This window comes from Diabrotica undecimpunctata, chromosome 3 (assembly GCF_040954645.1).
Source record: "Diabrotica undecimpunctata isolate CICGRU chromosome 3, icDiaUnde3, whole genome shotgun sequence".
Lineage (NCBI taxonomy): Eukaryota > Metazoa > Arthropoda > Insecta > Coleoptera > Chrysomelidae > Diabrotica > Diabrotica undecimpunctata.
In genome coordinates, this window is record NC_092805.1 from 56,645,009 (window position 1) to 56,664,064 (window position 19,056).

Genomic DNA, 19,056 nt, shown 5'->3' on the forward strand with positions numbered 1-19,056 from the left:
ATATGTATATTGATTAGTGATTGATCTTACCTGTTCATTGTAATAGACTATTTTGACTTGTTATTTCGATATAAACGATTAAATAATGTGTTATTGATGTTTCCAAATAATCATTTTATTATTTTTTCTTTTAGTTTTGTTTTCATATTTTTGAGTAGGGAAATTTCTGTTATTGAATTTTAATAAATAGTACAAACGTACACGGCTAAATAAAGTTGTACAATATTTGAGTGGACTTTGTTTAAAAGGTGACTAAAAGTTATGGTACTAAGTCGAGAAACATGTTTTAATAATATTCGGCTTTACAGCTAATATGTCAAAATTCTTTTGAAAGAGAATGTCAAGTATACCTACTTATAAAGTCAGCAGAATCACCAGTAGGGATTTTTAGATTACCAAATGTGTCACCGGTTCTATTTTTATATACATTAACATATTGATATACAGTTTTAGCCGACAAATTAGTTACACTTTTTGAGTAGCTGTCTGGTATATTATTTTTAAATAATATATTAGGGCTGGGTAAACAAAATTTGCTACACAAAACATTTTTGTAAAACTTTTGGCCCCTTGAAGTACATTAAGAGACATCCTGTTTAAACTGATTACTGAATCTTCTACCTCTTGCCTTTTTCTAGACTGTAAAATTTGAACATTTATGAAATTAGCTAAATTTAACGAAGGACAAAATTTAGATGTAAGTGCCATGTAGTCTTCAATTGTCACATTATCGACACATTTCTTTTCTGTAGAATGTACAGAATGTTTTCTGAATTTTTTATTTAAATAATGGTTTTCCTTCCATAATTTTATAACTGTACTTCATAGCACAATTTTTCTTTGAGTTTTTTCTTACAATCCTTGTTGATGTACATTAGACGTCTAACGGAATCGTACAAAGTGCTAAAAGTAGCGTCATCCTGTTAATGGTAAGAATGTATTTGTGGAAATAAAAAATAAATTTTTAAATGAACTTTATTTATTATTACATGTTGCATTAGATATTACATTTATTTGTTTATTTAATAATAACAAAGGTGACAGACCCACTGTCAAAATTAGACAAAAATACATTGTAGATAAATACAATTACAGATAAAAATCAAATATACATGTATAAAACAAGTACACATTAAGTTTACAAAGTATCATTTTGTAGTTTAAAATTTCAGAAGTTATACAAATTATATCTCATGAGCACTGGTTTGCATGTATGAGAAGTCAGATCATACCTATATTTGAACCATAATTAGTTCTGAGATGAGATATATGGAAATGTAAATTCTGAAGAAGTGAACGGGAAGGAATATGAAAAGAAATTAGCTAAAGCAATTTAGGAGTATGGATTATTCTATAATTAATTGCTTTTGTTCAAATGTGATTTTGAATGATATTTTACATTTTTGTTTACTTGATCTTGATTAATGTCAATATAATTAATTATTAATTAATTAGAAGAAACACTCTAATACATTTTTATGGAATATGATCAGATATTTTAGTTATATCTCACTAAAAACATAAGATAATGTGAAGAAAACCCCTAAATGGGTATATTAATTATTGATTGATATTATCTGTTCATTGTAATAAAAAAGAGTATTTTGACTTATTATATTGTTATAAACAAGTAAATAATGTTTTATTGATGTTTCCAAATAATCAATTTATTATTTTTTCTTTTGGTTATATTTTCATGTTTTTCAGTCTTGAAATTTCTCTTCATGAATTGTAATGAATATTATAAACATACACAGCTAAATAAAGTTATACAATATTTTATTTTAATAATATTCGGCTTTGCAATTAATATGCCAAAGGAATATGAAAAGAAATTAGCTAAAGGAATTTAGGAGTATGGATTATTCTATAAACAATTGCTTTTGTTCAAATGTGATTTTGAATGATATTTTACATTGTTGTTTACTTGATCTTGATTAATGTCAATATAATTAATTAGAAGTAATACTCAATACATTTTTATGGAATATGATCAGATATTTTAGTTACATCTCACTAAAAACATAAGATAATGTGAAGAAAACCCCTAAATAGGTATATTAATTATTAATCGATATTATCTGATCACTGTAATAAAAAAAGAGTATTTTGACTTTTTATATTGTTATAAATAAGTAAATAATGCTTTATTGATGTTTCCAAATAATCAATTTATTATTTTTTCTTTTGGTTATATTTTCATGTTTTTCAGTTTCAAATTTCTCTTCATGAATTTTAATGAATAGTACAAACATACACAGCTAAATAAAGTTCTACAATATTTTAGTGGAAATTGTTCACAAGGGTGGCTAAAATTTATTGTACTAAATAGAGAAACATATGTTTTAATAATATTCGGCTGTACAGCTAATATGTCAAAATTCTTGTGAAAGAGACAGTCAAGTATACTAATAAAGTTAATAAAATCACCAGTAGGCATTTTTAGATTACCATATGTCTCACCAGTTCTATTTTCATATCCGTTAAATATGAATATACAATAGTATCTCACAAATTGGTTACACTTTTTGAGTATATGCCACATATTTCACAACTATGGAATTCTTAAACATTTTTTTATTAAATATCCACACAAATAGGTTATAAAATTTCAATTTTTCAATTGTCAATATACTTCTTTTCTGTAGACTATAACTTCTGAAGTTTATTTTTTAAATAATGGTTTTTCTTCCTTAATTGTATAACTGTACTTCATAATACATTTTTTCGGGGAGTATTTATTGATAATTGTTGTGACACTTGAGTTGAACTTGGTGTTACTGGAAGTGTAGTTACATGTTCAGGTTCTCCATGGAATATGTTGTTTTTACCAGGAGTAATAGTAATATCCTGAAGTACAGTTATAGTGGATGGTTTATGTTTAATACTAACATTTTTCTCTATATCCATAGCTGAACTTTTCACTACTTCTAAAAGAAAAAGAGAAAGCTTACATAAACGGGCATTTCGCATTTTAAGGCACTCTAACCTAACCAAATATATTTCCTCAAGGCACCGCGTCACAGTGTTGCCGTATTTATTTTAGTAAAATATGTATATGAATGTTACAAATATAAAGTTACTTTTACGAAATAATAATTTGTGTTATGAGAAGCTACAAATTTTAAATAAGTATAAAACTTGCCATATTTTTTTTTTGTAAAATGTATACGAAGGTTTAAAATATAAGTTACTTTTACGAAATTATAATTTGTGTTATGGGAAGCTACAAGTTTTAAATAAGTATAAAACAAATATTATATACGGTAATTTAATTAATACTATTAATTTTTTATATCACTGTAATCAATTTTATTGTATATGCATTTGATTATCTTTAATTTAACTAAAATCTATGAATTTTTATATAATTTCAATGCATTTCCTATTAATTTTAGGCAAAAATTTGGTTAATGGCATGTGGACGAGAAGATTTATTGAATAAGGCAGAACGTTTACATAGAAGTCATCGTCTTTATGGTACTCATTTCGACAATAAGATGTTTCTGAATGATATGAGAAATCGATTACAACCTTCTGCAGTTCTCACAAACTTTCCTTTAACAGAGGGCTCATCAACTTTTGATCATACTTATTCTGCAGTAGTCCAAAACATGTCTTCCAAGATGTCCTATTAATGAAGGTAAATAAAATAAATAATTAAGATGTAACACATATGTAAGCTTTCTCTTTTTCTTTTAGAAGTAGTGAAAAGTTCAGCTATGGATATAGAGAAAAATGTTAGTATTAGAGTGCCTTAAAATGCGAAATGCCCCAAACATTTTTTTAATACACGATGAAACGTTAATAAATAATATAACATCTTAACATCTGTAATACACAATTTTAATCCTAATTTAACACTCACCTATTAACATCTTTTGGAAAGAAAACAATACTTTTCCTAGAATTATTACAACACTTTGTAGCTGCACAAGTGTGGCAAGGCTTTTTGTTTTTATTTTTGTACATATCGACGTACTTATACAACGTAATTGCGAAATAAAAAATGTATAAAGTTTATTTGTATCTATAAATACTATACACAAAAAGTAAACAAATACAATGGCCCAAATGGCCTCTATATTATTTATCTATGACAAATGACAATGGCCAACGACCAATGAGAGCCGTCAAATTTTTCGGAGTCCAGAGAAAATGGCGTCGCTGTCTGCGCGAGTAAAATGCGCGAACTTTCGCGCCAAAGCGGAGTGGGAATACTGGTTGTTGTCTATACTGTGATAAAAGGTAACCGTTGTATGTAGTGTAAATACAAATAAATATATTATTAAATTACAGCATTACTGTTAATATGGATGCAATAATAAAAACTGGATTTGAGAAAGTAAATCACCAAATAACTTTTCAACCAAGCACTGAGTGAAAGGGAAAAGCTTTAGTAGTGGCAAATACTGTTAAGAATGTGGAAGAATTAAGAAAAAATGGACAAAGCTATGTAATACAAGCAAGTGTAATTATTCAGTCACCTCTGAGCCATATGATTTTTGGATTAAAGTGAACTCTAAGTGAGTGTTATGAATTTATGAAACTAAAATTTACACTTAAAAGTGAACTTTTATTTATTATTTATTTCAAACTGACTTTAAAATCGGGCGCAAGAATATTCCATAATTTAGGTTATGTTACTTATGCTTTTTTATGATATAAATCCACTTTTCTCTTTGTAGTAATTTGTGCTTCGAAGTTGGAAACGAATAAAACTTAAATTGACAATTTTTTGTTGTATTTTTACAATTTATAACACAGCATTTACTAAATCCCATTTTCTCCAGTGACAGAAGGTGTAAATAAACAAACAAATATGAAATATGACAATTTGACAATTGACAATATGAAATCTATGAAATGTGCAGTAAAAAATGCAAGATTTCTCCGCTACTCGCGCACGATTTTTTCTCGTATCACATCCAAGTACTTGCACGTCGCCAATAAGTGCCGACTTGCCGATGAAGTTGACTATAAACGTCATGTCATGTCAAATTTGTGTTTGCTTGCAGTATTGCCATGTCCTTATTATGTATATGTTTTATGACTCAAATATGCTTTGAAACCAGTGGCGGCTTTTGGGGGTAGGCAGGATAGGCCGGGCCTACCCAATAATTTTAAGGGCTTTAAAATTGAAAAACATAATTTAAAAAGTATGTTAATGCATGTAAATAACTTTTAAATGTACTAAATCACTCAATACATTAGCGTCCGTTAAAACAGCTAAGTTATTATATTACCACAGAAAGCATCGAATCGTATTCAGGCATTTTAAATATCATTAATAGGCCCGATCGGAACTGGCCGACCCAGCTCACATAAGATCCCCGTACAAAAAGCGTTTGAAATTAAGCAGCTTGCCGGACAACGATTTATATTGTCGTGTTTATGCTTGCTGTTTAGGCACCAGACGATCGGGCCTACGATGACCATCGTTGTCACCTGTAACGTAATTATCGAATTGTAATATAAATTTTCTTTTAAATTATGATAAAAAAATATGTAACATAATCTATAATTGTAACATATTTTTAAACAAACAACACAATTGCAAACAAGTGCACGGTTGCCCAAATAGATTTTAAAAAATTCGTAAAATTCGAAGAAAAAAAATCACATTTGCGTGATTTCTATATCGCCTGATTGTATACAACTTATATATGTGAGATTGTTTTATAACTGATACATAAAAATGAGTTTTTATGACGCTTTACCAGGTTGCAGTAATAGTAATGTTGATAGTGAGTGTTTGGACATTGTTGTTTCACTGTTGGAATCGCCATTATCTAGAAGAACTGAAATTGATAGAAAAAAATTATTATGAATGAAAGGCCTACTATAACATTGCGAATTGACCAAAAAGATGAGAAAAAGGTGCGTACTTTTAATTGCTCTTGGTATGATATCTACAAATGGTTGTCTGATAGTATTACGAAAAACAGACTATATTATTGGCCGTGTTTGTTATTTTCTAATAAGAAATATGTATAGAATTGTGAAGGATACTTTGATCTAAAAAAATATGTCTGCCTCCTTAAAAAAACATTTCAGTTGCAAGGAACATTTAAGTAATTTGCAGTAATTCGCGATTTGCTAGATGAAAAATCAAAAATCGCAAAAATTAGATACAACGCAGAAGTTAAAATGAACAGAGAAATCATTAAAAAATTAGTTGGGGGGGGGGGCATGACCCCGTGACCATAGCTATGTAATTTGCTGGCTTGGCCTACCCAAAATTTTACCACACCAGCCGCCACAGTTTCAAACAGTACATTTTTATTATACACTCGCGATCATAAAACCCGGGTCACCTTGAAAATTTCAAGTTTCTTGAATATTTTTGCATCTGGTGCAGTAATAACCTTTTTTTTAAGCTAATGTATTTTTTATTTGTCATCAATGTTTGTTTTGAAAGAAAAAAAAACGGTTTTTTTATTGTATTTATTAAAAAAGCAGAAAACAAACCAAATTGTTGAAACAGACATGCGAAATAAAAAATGAAAAATACAGAACGTGGTAAAACATCAGTGGAATTTCAATGACTAATATCCTGTATTGCCTTCCCTTGCTCTAATAACCTCTTGCAGACGACGGGGCATATTCTCAATTTTTCTCCGGATTACATGTTGTGGTATGTTATTCCACTCTCTTATTAACAGATCCTTAAGCTCCTGTGCGTTGTTAGAAGGACGTGTATGGGTTTGAATACGTTTTTCAAATCGTCCCATAGATGTTTGATGGGATTCAGGTCCGGAGACCTAGCTGGCCAGGGTAACCTCGTAATTCTAACCTCGTCCATGTATTGCATACTGATCCTGGCAACGTCCGGTCGCGCGTTATCCTGCATAAAAACGGCGTCTTCTTCAAGCCCTGCCATTTTCCCGTTTTCCCGGACCCATTTTCGATGAAGGGTAATTCTGTGCGGAAGTCGGAAGATACACCTCCCCAAGCCATGACCGAGCCTCCACCAAATGGGATTCTTGGAGCAATGCAAGCTTGTGAAAATCGTTCACCGGTTCTCCTCCAAACTCTAACACGTCCATTGGATCCAGTTAGGCAGAAACGGGATTCATCTGAGAATAATACTTTGTCCAATCATTAATTCCTCAATGCACGTATTGTCCAGCAAAAGCTAGTCGTGCAACTCGATGCGCCCGGCCAAGTGGCGGTCCTGTAGCCATTACCCGAGAAGATAGTCTAGAAAAACGAAGTCTTCTCCTGACTGTTGCAACGCTAACATTGCAATTTCGTACTTCCTGTAGGCAATTTCGACGCAGAACCGCAGTTGAGGTCCGGTCTCGTAAAGCCTGAAATACAAGAAAATGGTCATCTCGTGCCGTGGTCGTTCTTCTTCGTCCAGAGCCAGGTCGTCTGGTTAGCAAACTCGTCTTCTGAAAGCGTTGAAGCACTCGTTGAACCGTAGAAAGGCTTACGCCAACAGTTCTTGCGACTTGCCGTTGAGTGTGACCGTCTTCCACAAACGCAACAATGCGTGGCCGTTTCAACAACAGTCAAGGCATTTTTGGCAAAAAATAAACAATATTAAACACTAATAATGGCACTAATAAACACTAACAGCGGCAATAATAAACGTTTGTTTTTGAGTTTGAACAGAAAGTCGAAGCACAAATGAGACATTTAAAACAAGCGGCAGTTACAGGTACCGTTCATTTTGGGAAGTGTACAGTTTTTCGCGCAATTGGCATTATTGGAATTATTTGTTACAAAGGAAACCGCTAAGCTGACAACAATTCTCTGCATTAGTTTGTATTTGTGTTATTATTATTTACGAAAAGCTCGTTAAAAATGAAATAACGGCGATTTTCAATATGACCCGGATTTTATGATCGCGAGTAGTATTATTTTATGAAATCGGGTATTTTTAAAAAAGTTTTACATTTATATGAAACACGAACGAATGAATATTTGTTTTATTTGATATTAGTTGCAGTTAGTTATTAGAAAAAAAATTATAATTGGCCTTTGGTAGTAGATTAGCAAATAAATTGGGGAATACTGTGAAAATTTTGAAAACACTATAATAATCATAGTTGCCAGATTGCAACAGATGTTTAGCAGATTTCAATTTTATGACTATTTTCTTATAATTTTGGGATGAAATGGTATCTGAATACCGTTTTGTTAATGTATTAGCAAAGAATATACAGTCCATCTAATTTACAAACCGTTGCACGTCATCATCATTGACAGAGATCGAAGTTGACATAGTTGCCAAAGTATAAAAAAATCCTGAATCCATTTTAAATCAAATAGGTCACATAATTATTGCAAAAGTGGATTATACAACAAAATAAATTAATATTTAATGTAAATAAATAGAAACAAAACAACACTTAAAAAAAATCTTGTTAAAAACAATTTGAGCCGCTTGTTTAAAAAACAACATAGTTTAATTAATAGCAAATAATAAAAACAAAACTAAAGTGTCAACACCGCAACTGTCAAATAAGTGTTACCAATTTATGCCAAAATATCACCTTCGTTCGATTATAGTTACAGTGTGTTCCGAACAAATGTTCTTCATAAAAACGCTTTATAAAGCATTTATACAAATTAAATGAAACATATTATTGTGTATTTTTTTAAGTTAACATTAATAGAAATCTTTAAATACTATTTCTACGCGTATATAATAAAATATGTCTAGTGGCTGTAATGCCAGTGTACTCGGCAAAGTGATTCTAAAAAAGAACACACCTACCGCCTAAATATTTCGTGTTGGTATCATGTGACGTCACGGACTATGACGCCGATGACGTGCAACGGTTTGTAAATTAGATGGACTGTAGACGCTTAAGCGTCTATATTCTTTGGTATTCGCTAGTTACTGGAACTTGTTCAGATCGTTATTACATTTAAATTGTGTGAATTTGTGTATTTTATATACAAAATTTAAATTAAAAATAATGCCTACAACAATTGTTGAATCAGCCAGGGTGTTAAATTTACAAGGAATGCGGGAAGAACGTTTTAATTTAAAGTAGACTTTACACTACATGATTTTATCATATGACAATATCATATGTTATGATTCCTCGTTTTTATGATGTTTTAAAAAATCGTGTTTACACTGCATGATAAGTTATGACTTACGTTATGACTATGAGTGACAATGAGTGAGGTTTTATTGATTTTTCTTTTTGTTTATGGTCATAGAGATACTAGACATAGTATAGGTATCAACTATTAGATTTTGAAACCATTAAAATGGAAAATAAATTCTTGATTGCATTGGCTTCCCGAGTTTTAATAATAATACACCGGCAACAACTGCGTACAGCGTACAGCAGCAGTAAGAAGAAAAAGATCAGACGCCTTTGGGCTCGCAGGTGGCTGTTACGAAGAAATCGTGGACAGGGTAGGTATATCAAATTTAGTGTTGATATTATACCAAATTAAAAATAATTAATAAAGAAACTAAACTAAAATTATGACTAAGAAGACTATAAAACACTAAACTAAGAATAAAATTAAATAAATAAATAATAAAAGAAAAATACGACACAATTTCAATATCAATGTAACAAACAAAAAATAAATAAATAAAGTAAAGAATGTCTCGCTAAGGGAATGTCGCTGAATTGACATAAGAATAAGGCGCAATATTTAAATATGTTGGTGTTACCCGTATTATTACCGAAAATCATGCGGAATTCGCCCCGTGCGTGACTGACGCGACACCTACCGCCTTCATCTGACAGTTTTGGACATACCAATTTTCAGGTTAAACATATGACATATGTTTGACATTGTTAAATACATGCGAAATTGACAATTATTAGTAATTAACTTTTTAATTATATTTTTTTAGTTTATGTACAAAATAAATGTAGTATTGAAAACTGGGTTTCTCAAAATTCATCATAATATATCTTTTCAACCATAAACAGAAAAGAAAGGGAAAAATATAGTACTGGCAAATCAAGTTTTTCACGCGAAAGAGCATATTTAAAAACAGTAATAGTAAAAGTTATGATATAAAAGCTAAAGTCATCAGGCACTCTGCAGTTAGCTTGAAGCCTTATAAAATATCATTTAAGGTAAATTATTTAATTTTTTCCTATTTCAATTGCATAAAAATGAAGTTATGTGATATTTACTTTTTCATATTAATAGCACGTATCCATCTTTTTCTTTTCTCTAATTTATATGTAATCTTTGGGAACCTATAAAAACTACACTTATTATTTTTGCTATTATTAGCACAATTAAATACGCAATATGTATTTGCACACATTTTTGATACTATTCTCACCATGTACCGTCCTATTCTCCTGTGACAAGCTATGACGAGCCGCATGACAGTACTTATGACAAAATCGAGTAAAAATATTCGAAAAACAACAAGCGCAAACAAACATATACGATCTGTCAAAAGTGTCAAAACAATCTTAACAATATGGCCGAAGTGAGGTCGTTTTTAGTCACGTGATGCCCTCTCCATAGATTCTAACTTGATGCACACAGTGTAAACATGCAAATTTCACTTCAAGACCAAATCATATGACAAATCACATGATAAATCATGTAAAGTGTGTATAAGCGATTTAAGTTTTATAAGTTCGTTTGACGCTTTAGTGTGGTGCGTTGTGCGTAATTTGATTAAAAATAGCATCCTTAAAGTTAATTTAAATTATAATAAATTAAATTTAAATTAATTAAACTTCTTTTAAAAACTTAAAAAGAATATTTATACACACTTTACACTACATGATGTATCATGTGATTTGTCATATGATTTGGTCATGAAGTGAAATTTACATGTTTACACTGTGTGTTTTGTCATAAGCACTGTCATGCGGCTCGTCATAGCTTGTCACAGGAGAATAGGACGGTACCTATTCCGCATGATAAAATCATATGATTTTCGGTAATAATACGGGTAACACCAACATATTTAAATATCGCGCCTTATTCTTATGTCAATTCAGTAACATTCCCTTAACGAGAGACAACATTCTTTATTTATTTTTTGTTTGTTGCATTGATATTGAAATTATGTCGTATTTTTCTTTTATTATTTATTTAGCTTATTTTATTCTTAATTTAGTGTTTTATACTCTTCTTAGTCATAATTTTAGTTTAGTTTCTTTATTAATTATTTTTAATTTGGTATAGTATCAACACTAAATTTGATATACCCTGTCCACGATTTCTTCGTAAGACCCACCTGCGAGCCCAAAGGCGTCTGATCTTTTTCTTCTTACTGCTGTACGCAGTTGTTATACCGGCGTATTATTATTAAAAGTCAGGAAGCCAATGCAATCAAAGATTTATTTTCCATTATAATGGTTTCAAAATCTAATAGTTGATACCTATACTGTGTCTAATATCTCTATGACCATAAACAAAAAGAAAAATCAACAAAACCTCACTCATATCATAAGTCATAACTTATCATGCAGTGTAAACACGATTTTTTAAAACATTATAGAAACGAGGAATCATAACAAATCTCATATGATATTGTCATATGATAAAATCATGTAGTGTAAAGTCTACTTTAGTAACATTAATTAATATTATTTCGCATATTTCATAATTTATTTGTGATATGGCAGCACTGCCAAATTCAAATCTGTCCGTCATTTGTAGCTAACTTCATCGGCACTTTCTCTATACTTTTGCCAAATATATTTTGCTTAAATTTCATAATGTTTGGCAAATCGTTTATTCACACATCTTGTACAGTTATGCGTTTATTTTACAAATATGTTATTCAGGTCAGGAGTTGCCAGATGCGATCTTCTAAATCCCCCACTTAGAAACTGAAATTCCCCCAAACTTAAAATTTTATCGCATAATTACAATTTTTATAAATTTGAAAAGACTGTAGACTGGAACAGACTGTACTATAATTTTTTATACTATTTATGCTAAAACAATGAATTAGAATAATTTTTCATATTAAAAAATGAATAATTTTACTTCACGATTTATAAAAACTGATGTCACCAATATTTAAAAATTAAAATTAAAAAACGCAATTAGAAAATCGGACGCGTGATTATGTGTAAAATTGGGACGACTAAGCTCTGAATCCCATTTGTTCTTGTATTAACTCAATAATTACCCAATTTCTTAGCCTTCCGTTTTGGCTATATTCTGCATCCTACGTGACTTTAATCCACAGCCGATATATGGAAGTACATATTCCTAAAACTTACGTCACCACACGACGGTGGTCTGTAGGACAAAATGATCTATATTTCAAAACTGAAGGCATAAATTTTTGTATAGTATTTAGATAAGTACATTTTTTTTTGGTGCCTTAAAAGTATCTACTGAAAAAACCAGATATGTATATCATTTATTTATGTAGGTCGTAGGAAATAGCCTTTTCTAGTCAGTTCTATTTACATTCGCAAATTTAATTAATGATGATCCCTAAAATCCGAGACAATTTTTTCCCCCAAATAATCCCCCATCCAGTTTAGCTTATAAAAATTCCCCCAGACCCTTTGAACTTACCCCCAAAATGGGGGAAAATACCCCAATCTGGCAACTCTGGAGTGTAGCGATAGCAACCGGCTATAGGGAGGGGGAGCGATGACTCACGCTCGCGGCACCTGCTACATATTCTCCTACACTACAGTGTGTTCGCAGTTAGAAGGGTCAACTACTGCGCGCGCGGCTCCTGCATACATATCCATTTCTCTCAGGACGTGGCGCCTATACAAACTTGATTTTTCCTTTTTCTCAATCTGATCCGGATAATTGGAGTTCTACTGTATATATATATATATATATATATATATATATATATATATATATATATATATATATATATATATATATATATATATATATGTATATATTGTTATGATTGTTTATTTTGACTTTAATCTTAGTTTATTGAGCCAATAAAAAAATATAACTTATTTGTTATCAAAAGTAAAATAAACTCCTTATATTACCTGTGTTCGATCGATTCAAAGATTTTCTAGTTGTCTTTTATCGGGATAGAGAAGAAAGATAAGAATAAAAAAAAATCATATTACAAAAATTTACGTTTCTTTATTTTATATGAACGAATAAAACAATTATCAAATTCTGTCGTTATCTTGTCAATCAGCACACAAGAAAATAAATCAAATTTTTATAATAATAAGATTTTAAATCTACATACATTTATATTAAGTGAAAACCAATTTTACTTAAATTTTTCTTTACTTGAAACAAAGAAAACAACAAAACTTTAAACTTTTGATTAGCCTTACTAAACCTCAGTTCCTTAATTTGAATGCTAATGACCCTGATGTCAAACCGATCCTTCACAGATATAAAATTCAATTGTACAAAACACTTACAGCTTATTTTCTTATTGAGTTGTATGTTGGAACATACCCAGAAAAATCCAGTCTCCTCAGCGATGTGATCTCTCTTTTTTGGCACCTAGGCTCCTTCCTAACGTCTCTGCAAACCTGCTGCACTAACCAAAAACACCTGATGTACTTCTCCAAAAACTCAAGTACCTATTAATGACACAAGGACCTCCTTTTGTCAACTTGACGCCGTAAAACTACTTTCAAAAATCTTCACAAAATGCCAACGGTAGGTACAAGGACCTCTTTCAATCTACTTGCTATCTCCTTCTGCAAAACTATTCAATTCTTTTCACAATGCCCGTATCCAACTCACGAACCACACCCTATCTTGAGACAAACGACTGTTTTTTCGATGACCAAATTATAACTGACTTCTCCGGTTCTCATGATCGGCTCACAAATTCCCATTTAAAAACGACCGTCCAATCAAAAGCTTAAATTGTGTTTACCATGATTTTGGAAAAGCCTAATTTCGGTTTCAGAGAAAAACTAAATAGCTTACTTTAAAATTGCTTTTGTCTATACACAATTTATACATATTTCAAAAGATTAGAATATGGTCATTTAATACTCGATTATACAAACAATGAAAAGATTAACTTACAGGTAAAATGTCTTCTAATTCTAAACAAAGGTTTTTTGATAATTTTGTTTGAAACGGAAAAAGGTCGTTTGCCAAACAAATTTCTATTCTTATCTACACTAAATCTTATCTTAAATTACTATATACAATTTGTTTATATTGATATCTTAAAATTTTATTTCGATGGATTTTTTTATTTATTTTTCTTTGGTTGGGAAAGAAGAAACATATATATATATATATATATATATATATATATATATATATATATATATATATATATATATTGATATGATTGGTGTTTAAAGAAAATAATTTATAAGTTATATACTAGATAATTTTAGATATAACAAGTAGTTGGTTATTTTAAGAAGTTATATACTAGAGAATTTAATAAAAATATATTTATGTGAGGGCATTTTTAAGAAATTAGCATATAAAAAGTATTTTTTTTAGTAATTATGATGTTGTAGATATATTTAAGTGAGCCATGTGACTAGGCAACCAGATATACATACTCTGAAGTGACGTTTAAGAATAATTACGAATATAAAGTGGGGTTATCATAGATAAAGAATATATATTACTGAATAGATAGGAAACTGTGTAAGTTATTTCTGGACAATGCGTCATCTGGCGGCCTTAGGAAAGCAACATCTTTTTAAAAAATCTTCTCGTAATTCTTCAAATATAAAGATTAATATTGAGGGTTTGATTACAAAAATAAAACAAACGTTGGTTCTTTTTCTACTTTATTTTCTTTTTTACGTTTTTATATAAACATTAATTACATGTATTTAAATGTAGTTGGTTAAACAGTGGCTATTCTGTAGTTTCTATAAATTACAACACAGAAACAGAGAAGGAATAGCATCACATTTCAAGGTGGACTTATATCTCAATCCAACATAGCGGGCTTCTGGTCCAAAATGAATTGTGCAAGTCTTCTCTGCCAATTTTGTTAATCCAAATATCATAAAGCTAAAAAATAAATAGTTTGTTTTTAATATTTTCTGTGAAATAATGTTACATAGTATATTTCTAGAGGTGCTTTACAAAAGGACAAATAAACAAAAGTTTTGTAGAAAAAGTTCTTAAAACATTGAAGAATTGCCACATTTTTAATGGCGATAATTTTAATTCCTAAAAAACTTTTACCTAATTCTATATCGGCAACAATTCTAATACACATCATAACGTGAAAGAAAGAAGTTTGGGACAACATCGGACATTTTAAGGCAATTATTAAAAAATAAATAAAATCTTATATCAGCATTTTCTACTTACCGCCCTATCTTTTGGAAAAATATGCATTTGAACATCCTTATTGTAATTATTACAACCATTAACGCAACAGTTAAAAACCGTAATTATTTAAATATGATGGCAAAAAAGCAAACAATTATTTAATCGCAAATAATACAACTCGAAACACTGTGTCGAAACCACAATAAAAATGGCGTACTTGTTTTGTTGGTTGCGGTATTGCGCAGTCACTGTCTTATGCTACGCCCTCTGGTGTCCTTAGGAAATACAAATTTCAGAGGACTGTCACTCCCATAAGAGATACCCGGGCATGGGGGTTATAATGATAATATGTTGTTTAAAATGTGTAATTTATTAAATTAAAATGTTTAATTTATATAAGTTACTGATTTAAATGTATACTCTGATCTGAAAAGCCTAAATGCCAACAAAATTCTCGATAGATAAGTAAGGAATTCTCTAGATCACCGGAGATGGCTTTGTTTGCGAAATGGTTTGTTCCAGAAAATTCAGACATGTATTTAATAGAACAAATGGAACATGATTTCTTACCAGATGGTTCTGGAACATCCAAAAAGATATAAATACCCGGTGATTTGGATTCAAAGCAGTCAGAAAGTTTAAGTCAAGCAGTCAGAAAGTTTAAGTCAAGCAGTCAGAAAGTTTAAGTCAAGCAGTCAGAAAGTTTAAGTCAAGCAGTCAGAAAGTTTAAGTCAAGCAGTCAGAAAGTTTAAGTCAAGCAGTCAGAAAGTTTAGTAAGAAATGTGAAAGTTAGTTGGAGTCAGTCAATCAGTTACAAATAGTCCAATTGTTTAATATAGTGAGTTAAATGAAGATTAAAAATTATGCATATATTTTAATGCACATTTATAATTATACACAAATAATTATTGAAGATTATAAAAGTATATTAGAAGAATATTGGATGGATATTGGAAGGAATTAAAATTATATTATGATTGGAGATTAGTATAAATCAACTTATAATAATTGGATATTGGTATATTGAAAAGAAGAATAAATATAAATGCTGTTTGCTGGTTTGCTTGGTGGTTTATAAATGCTGGTGAAGAAAAATATATCTTAAATTGGTAGAAGCTGATAATTGGAAAAAGTAATTTCACAAAAACAAGGATAACCGAAGTACGAAGACATTCAGTGGTGATTAGAATCTATATAGTGGAAAACAGTTCATTTAGGCATTCAGTGAAAGAAAGGTACAAAATTTTGTTAATATAATTTAGTTAGTGTCATAACAATTTCAATTTTGAAGATAGTTTGTTTAAATTTTACATTGTCTATAGAATTTAATTAGTTTTATAAGAATATCAATTTAAAGATAGTTTATTTTAAATTTACATTGGCTAGGTTAGATATATATGTGTGTTTCATAATAGTTATAATAAAGATAATTTAAAAAAGTACTTACAAACTAATTCTTTGAGAACCGCGATAAAAACCCTATATTATTAAAAATACTCATTGCTCATCATTCAAACAAACAATACATCATAACAATATATATATATATATATATATATATATATATATATATATATATATATGAAAGTAAAAGATTGCATTTCATTTCAATCGGAACTCCACCATTGCTCTACACGTTCGAGTTATTCAACTCATCATCAGGAGCACTTGTGGAAGTTCAACTGAAATGAAATGCAGTCTAGTATTTGGTTATTACAACCAAAATAACAGCCAGGTACGCTAGCAGCGACATCTATACGAATTAACAAGAAATCCAAAGACCTCTGATAGTAAATTAGGTGAACCGCAAATTCAAAGCCTCTTACTAGAGGCTTTTAACGACGCTAGAAATATCTTTTTACTTCAACATTACGATTCAAGGACTCACGACACAAGGACAAACAGTTTAAAAATTATTGAAAACGACGAAGCTACATATTGGGTGGCATCAGGAGAGAGAACAGTCCAGGAGCCATTCTCTCTCCTGATGCCACCCAATATGTAGCTTCGACGTTTTCAATCATTTTTAAACTATTTGTCCTTGTGTCGTGTTGTGTCAATGTATCTTTTAATGTATATATATATATATATATATATATATATATATATATATATATATATATATATATACAGTATACTCCCTCTATAACGAACACGGTTATTACGAGATTTCGCTTATAACGAGATACATTAGATGTCCCGTGAAATTTCTATTGAACTATAACCGTCTATAGCGAGGCAAATTTGGTTATAACGAGAGAAAATAAGATCCAAAAACGTGTTTTTTACGTTTTTGGTCCGGTCGGTCGTGGCTTTAAATACCTTTTCAAACAGCCCCTCAATAAACTTAACTGCAGCCCGCAATAAACTTCTTTACAATGATTAAATACAACTGTTTCACATCTTTAGAAAATATGATAGAATGATACTGGACCATTTAAAGCAGTTAAAAATGAGTTCTTAAAATTGCAGAAGCAATAGTTTATTTTATCCTTGAAAATACGCTTTATACATTATGTAGTTGGAAAAAAATATTAGTACAGATTTTTTGTTTTAACGTATATCATTGATAATAAAAGGAAACAACTCTTTTATGTTTTAATATATTTCATTGACAATAAAAGTAAATAACTTTGTTTCAAAAACGCCATTCAAACAATATTTATTAGCATCTTATATTGCTCCGAATGGCTTCACTGTAGGAAGTTAATGGTTTAGAAAACTACAGATTCATATGTATGCACAGTATTATTATTGTCTGATATAACGAGATCGGCTTATAACGATGTAATTAGTCTGTCATTTCAGTTCTCGTTATAGAGGGAGTCTACTGTATATATATATATATATATATATATATATATATATATATATATATATATATATATATAACAAGCGAGTCTTCTACAGCTGGCGCCGCTTCTCGCATCCTAATTTCCAGCGTTTTCTGTCGAAGCAATCTTCAGTTGTTAAATCTCTGGCGGTCATTGCATCGTCGACATCGTCTCTCCAGGATCGTCTTGGTCTACCTCGTTTTCTTCTAGTTGGCGGAGTCCATTCTTCTATTTTTTTTGGCCATCTATTTTCAACCATTCTCTGAAGGTGTCCATACCAGTTAAGTCTTTTGGCTTCGATTGTGTCTATTATGTCTAGATCGATTTCCATTTCTCTCCCAATATCTTCGTTTCTCACCCTATCAAGTCTAGTGAGCTGGCAACATCGTCTCCAGTAGTTCATTTCCATGGCCTTAATTTTTGATTTGTTTCTTTGGTTTATTTCCCAGAGTTCGGCGCCGTACAGCCCAATACTTTCTATTATTGTTTTATAGATTCTTCTTTTATTTTCTTTTGTTATTTTTTTATTCCATAATAGTCCGTGTAGCTGTCTGGTGGCTGATCTTGCTTGGCCAATCCTGGAGTGTATTTCTTCGCTACTTCCTGCTTTTGATGTTATTTGGACTCCCAAGTATTTGAAATTGTCTGTTGGTTTTATAGTTCCCATTTCGATTTGTAGGCTTTCTGGTTTTTCTCCTACAATTAAGTACTCAGTTTTTTGTATATTAATTATGAGGCCCCATTTGGTATACTCATCTTCCAGTTTTCTAAGCATGTAGCCTACATCACTCTCGTCTTCAGCTAGAATGGCTTGGTCGTCAGCGAAGTGTATCGTGTACAATCTATCATCTCCGATTGGGATGCCCATATTGCAGCACTTTCTTCTCCACACTGAGAGTGCCTCATTTAGATATATTTTGAAGAGTGTAGGTGCTATGCAGCAGCCTTGCTTTAGGCCCTTACTAATAGGAATTTCTCTAGTTAATCTATTTCCAGTTTTAATGTTTGCCGTCATATTTTTGTAGAGTTGTTGTAC

At 30.6% G+C, this 19,056-nt stretch overlaps 1 long non-coding RNA gene across 1 annotated transcript; it reads right to left on the reverse strand.

Annotated features, from left to right (window-relative positions):
- Positions 1 to 957: 957 nt before the first annotated feature.
- On the reverse strand, positions 958 to 4,253 carry LOC140436832 (uncharacterized). Its single transcript, XR_011950311.1, has 2 exons — positions 3,869 to 4,253; positions 958 to 2,989 (listed from the first exon to the last, which is right to left on the reverse strand). It is a non-coding gene; the product is annotated as an uncharacterized lncRNA (long non-coding RNA).
- Positions 4,254 to 19,056: the final 14,803 nt, after the last annotated feature.